Source organism: Dipodomys ordii, unplaced genomic scaffold (genome assembly GCF_000151885.1).
Source record: "Dipodomys ordii isolate 6190 unplaced genomic scaffold, Dord_2.0 Scaffold47, whole genome shotgun sequence".
Taxonomy (NCBI): domain Eukaryota; kingdom Metazoa; phylum Chordata; class Mammalia; order Rodentia; family Heteromyidae; genus Dipodomys; species Dipodomys ordii.
Window position 1 is genome coordinate 3158490 of NW_012267263.1, and position 5270 is coordinate 3163759.

The following is a 5270-nucleotide window of genomic DNA, read 5'->3' on the forward strand; positions in this document are numbered from 1 at the left end:
AAAAAAAAACAAACAAACAGAAAAGCTCACTGACATGAAATGTTCAGACTCTGAGTTTTGTTTGTGTTTATTCTCTACCTGTGCTGAAGTTTTAGAATTGAAGTATTAAGATATTTGCCTGTTTGCCACTCTGAGTTGTAATATTTTCTACTTTACGATGGTTTTATTAATAGGTTAGATTATATCTCTGAAAGGAGCGCTATTCTTGGTCAGATTTATTTTAGAGATAAGTAAGAGCTAATTTAATTCTCTGGCATATAATGAATACCTCTAATCTTGGTCAAAGTCTTCCAAGTTAGGAATTTACTAATTTCAATATGAAAAAGTGCTTTAAGAGTTCAAACACACACAATTTATAGAAATCTTTTGTAAAGACTAACTTATGCCAGGTAACATGAAGGGATGGGTGGGGTTGGGGGCGATGAGGGAAAAATGATGGAAGGGGTAACACTGGCCAAGATTTCACAAACTGACACGTTGAATTGGAACTCTCTTGTACAACTACTTAAAGATAATTTAAAATAATTTTTAAAAATGCTAATCTCAAAAAGTACATTCCAAAAATGAAGATTAAAAAAACTTGCAAAGTTAAAAAAAAAGACTAACTTAGTAACATTTTAATGTTACTCTCTGTGCTTTTAGTATTAAGTATAATCATTTTCTTCTACTTGGGTATATACTTCCAAACTGTCTTCTGGCTAGCATAATTTCTACTCCTTGTTAAGGTAGTGAAAAATGTAAATTTGTGTAAACAAATTGAAATAGTTAATCTGACAAACTTTATTTTAACTGTAATTATATGGAGAGGGAGAGGGGGAAAGGAGAAAGTAATGAGAGGGTAAATATGACTGAAGTTCATTATGTGTGTATATGAAAATAACATACTGACATATATTATAAATTGTTCAGAAAGAGAAGGATTAAGAAAGATTAATAATAATAAAAAAGAAAGATTAATATATGCCAGGGGCTGGTGGCTCATGCCTGTAATCCTAGCTACTCAGGAGGCTGAGATCTGAGGATCACGGTTCAAAGCCAACCCAGGCAAGGAAATCTGTGAGATTCTTATCTCCAATTAATCACAGAAAAAGCCAAAAGTGACACTGTGGCTCAAGTGGTAGAGTGCTAGCCTTGAGCAAAAGGAGCTTAGGGAAAGCGCTCAGGCCTAGAGTTCAAGCCCCAGGACTGGCAAAAGAAAAGAAAAAAATAGCCAAACAAGAATAAGAGCCCTGAGTTCAAGCCCCAGCATCAGAACAAAAGAAAGGGGAGGGGGGGGGACGGAGGAAGGAAGGAAGGAAGGAAGGAAGGAAGGAAATGGTGCCAAAGTATATTATATCCACATATGGAAATAGCACAATGAAACTCCTTTGTACAATTAATTTACAATAAGGAAAAAGAAACAGTAATTATGTTTTGCAGTATATCAATGGAAGAGTTTCAAAATCCTTACACCTTGAACTGGCAGGGGTGTAGCTTGGTGATGGAGCATTTATTTAGGCCCTAGACTCTCAGCACCAAAATAAAACAAACAAAAATAAATTTTGGATGACTTCTAAATTGAGTCAATCATGGATAGAATAGCCATTCAAGTCTCAACTCAGCTCTAAGTCAAAACGCGGAAACATTAAGCACAGTTTATTTTCTTAATTTATTAAAAATAATATTTCAGGTAGGCTTGCCATGGCGGAGGTGTAGCATCTCTGGGTGCTGGAGGCGGTGGATTCCATGCTGAAGAGTGTGGAGAGAGACAACATCTGCAAGATGCAGGGCCTCAGGTTCCGGTGCAGTGCCACCTGCTGTGAAGATAACCAGGTGTCCATACAACAGGTGCACCAGTGCATCGAGCGCTGCTGCGCACCTCTGGCTCAAGCACAGGCCTTGGTGACCAGTGAGTTGGAAAAGTTCCAGGACCGCCTGGCCCGATGCACCATGCATTGTAATGACAAAGCCAAAGATTCAATAGATGCAGGGAACAAAGAGCTTCAGGCGAAACGGCAGCTGGACAGTTGTGTGACCAAGTGTGTGGATGACCACATGCACCTCACCCCAACTATGACCAAGAAGATGAAGGAGTCTCTCTCATCCACTGGAAAATAAAAGTCTTTGCTAGTGATCATGGGGCGTGGGGTAGAGGATGTATTTAATAAGAAAAATGGGAATTTTAGTCTTTTAAGCAAAGTTTAAAATGAAGAAACTATGGCAACAATTTTAAGGCATATTTCACTTCCCTGGGGACTCTGGTTCTTTTATGTCTTAATTATAGAAAGTGAAATGGAAAAAACTGGTGCTAAAATTTCAGTCATGATAGCGTGGGAGAATGTTCTAGAGCCTAAATTTTATGTGGCAAGTGCTTTTCTTGGCAATAGATATCTTCCATGTACCAAGCTAGAGCTCCTCCACGTACCAGATTCTTCTTACTACACAAGATGCAACAGGTTGGCACTTCCTATAACCCAACTCTAATCTGGTGAAGTTTGAGGAGGGTGTGTCTGTTGCCAACCCCTGTTTACTGTAAGTATCACGACACCAATTTCCATGAATTATAAAGCAAATTCCAGTAGATCAATAATTTAGAAGGGGGAAAATGCTTCTGGATCTTCAGTTTTGCTTGGTTTTGTTTTATTTTATTTTATTTTATTTTTTGCCGGTCATGGGGCCTGAACTCTGGGCCTGGGCACTGTCCCTCAGCTCTTCAGCTCAAGGCTAGTGCTCTACCACTGGAGCCACAGCGCCACTTCCGGCTTTTTCTGTTTATATGGTGCTGAGGAATCGAACCCAGGGCCTCATGCTTGCAAGACATGCACTCTACCGCTGAGCTACCTTCCCAGCCCCTTGGTTTTGTTTTATATACAAGAGCATGAGATAGATTTAAGATACAGATTTGGAAGAAACAATAATTTGAATGGGAACTTGAATGGTTCCTTTGGCCATTAAGATATAAATTTGAAATTCTGACATTGCATTTTTCAGCCTGGAGACCATTGCAAAATCACAAACATCAGTGTCACACTTGAGCGTGGAAGCAGAGCTTCCTCCACTAGCTAATAAGCCCTGAGGCTTTTGGTAGCAGACTGATGGATGGTTTTGACAGTAATACTTCCCATTGCAAGGAAAAGGGATACATAAATATAGCATTTTATCATAAACACTAAAATAGGAACTATTAGTTGAGAGAATTGTAACATACTGGAATCCAAAAGCCCTCGATTTTGTAGAATAGAATGGAATACAAGCCTAAACCTAGCATTATTTATTTAGTCCCTGAATGAAGAGCCTAATTGATATCATCCCATGGGTACAGGGAGGTCAAAAATTAAGCAACTTGAGCTAAGAAAACTGCAACAACCTTATAGCACAGAACGTAGACACAGACTCATTACCAAATACCAGTTTGCTTGGAGTCTTTACTACATGTGGTGTTCCTGCCCTAGCAAAGCATAGCATGGAGACCATGTTTTTTTTTAACCAACTTATTACTTGAAATTATAATAATAGCCTGTTTGCTGTGACAAGGCTGATATTTTCCTAGTGGTATGATTTTTAAATGACCTTATATTGCTTTCCCACTATCTAGATGATGACTATTTAACTTTACCAATATGCTTCTTATAATATGTGAAATAAATTTCTTATGATATCCAAAGAAATGGAAAAATAATATTTCATATATTTTGTTTGGTGATATTGGGGTGTGAACTCAAGACCACGTGCTTACTAGGTTGGTACTCTAGCACTTAAGCCATACCTGCAGCTGAGAACAGTTTTGAGTTTATGGATTTTTGTCTCTTTATAATGATACTAAATACCTTTTTTTTCTTTTTCTTTTTTTTGTCAGTTGTGGGGCTTGAACTCAGGGCCTAGGCACTGTCCTTGAGCTCTTTTGCTCAAGACTAGTGTTCTTACCATTTTGAGCCACAGAGCCACTTCCAGTTTTGTTGGTTAATTGGACATAAAAGTCTCACAGACTTTCCTGCAGATTGGCTTTGAACTGAGATCCACAGATCCCAATCTCCTGAATAGCTAGGATTACAGGTATGAGCCACGAGTACTGTGCTTGATACTAAATTCTTTTTTTTCCTTTTTTCCTTTTTCTTTTCTTGCTTTCTTTTTTTTTTTTGTCGGTCATGGGGCCTGAACTCTGGGCCTGCGCACTGTCCCTCAGTTCTTCAGCTCAAGGCTAGCGCTCTACCACTTGAGCCACAGCACCACTTCTGGCCTTTTCTGCTTATGTGGTGCTGAGGAATCGAACCAGGGCCTCATGCATGCAAGGCAAGCACTCTACCACTGAGCTACCTTTCCAGCCCCACTAAATTCTTTGTTTTGTTCTGTTTTGCTTTTGTTTTCCGGTCGTGGGGCTTGATCTCTGGGCTTAGGTGCTATCCTGAGTTCTTCAGCTCAAAGTTTGTACTCTACCACTTGAGAAACAATGCCACTTCCAGCTTTTTCTGTTTATGTGGTATGAGGAATTGAACCCAGTGCTTCATGCATGCTAGACAAGCGCTCTACCACTGAGCCACATTCCCAGCCCCTTGATACTAAATTCTTAAATGAAAACAATCTTAATGAAGTCCAATTTGGCAGAGTTTGAGCAAAGAATAATTCTAGAATCAGGCTCTTCAGAGCCAGAAGACATTGTAAGAACTTCAGCCTGAAATGCTGAAAGTATTTTATGGACAGGAAACAGGAGAGAGGTCAAGGACGTGGTTGATTATGGCTAGTTGTTGGCCTTATTTGTATCAGCTAGCTGACTGTGAGAGATGACAGCTCAGCTGGGGCCGAGACCCAGCTTGTTGTCATCACAGTACTCAAGTGGTCTTCAGTTAGTTTGAGAAATTAAGTTGCCAAATTTAATATATATAAACATACATATACAGCACGTATGTATATGTACATACACATACATATACATATGTATATATAATTTTTTTTAATTTATGTGTTTGTTTTTTTTTGCCAGTTGTGGGGCCTGAACTCAGGGCCTGGGCGCTGTCCCTCAGCTCTTCAGCTTAAGGCTAGTGCCCTACCACTTAAGCTACAGGGCTACTTCTGGCTTTTTCTGCTTATGTGATGCTGAGGAATCGAACCCAGGACCTCATGCATGCTAGGCAAGCACTCTACCACTAAGACACCTTCCCAGCCCCTGTATGTATATATAATAAAACTTATTATTATTTTTTTGGGTCCGGTCGTGGGGCCTGAACTCTGGGCCTGGGTGCTGTCCCTCAGCTCTTCAGCTCAAGGCTAGCACTCTACCACTTGAGCCACAGTGC

General features: G+C 39.7%; 1 pseudogene; it reads left to right on the forward strand.

The window, feature by feature from the left end:
- Nucleotides 1-1725: 1725 nt before the first annotated feature.
- Nucleotides 1726-2107, forward strand: LOC105988246 (annotated as a pseudogene).
- The last annotated feature ends 3163 nt before the right edge of the window (nucleotides 2108-5270 follow it).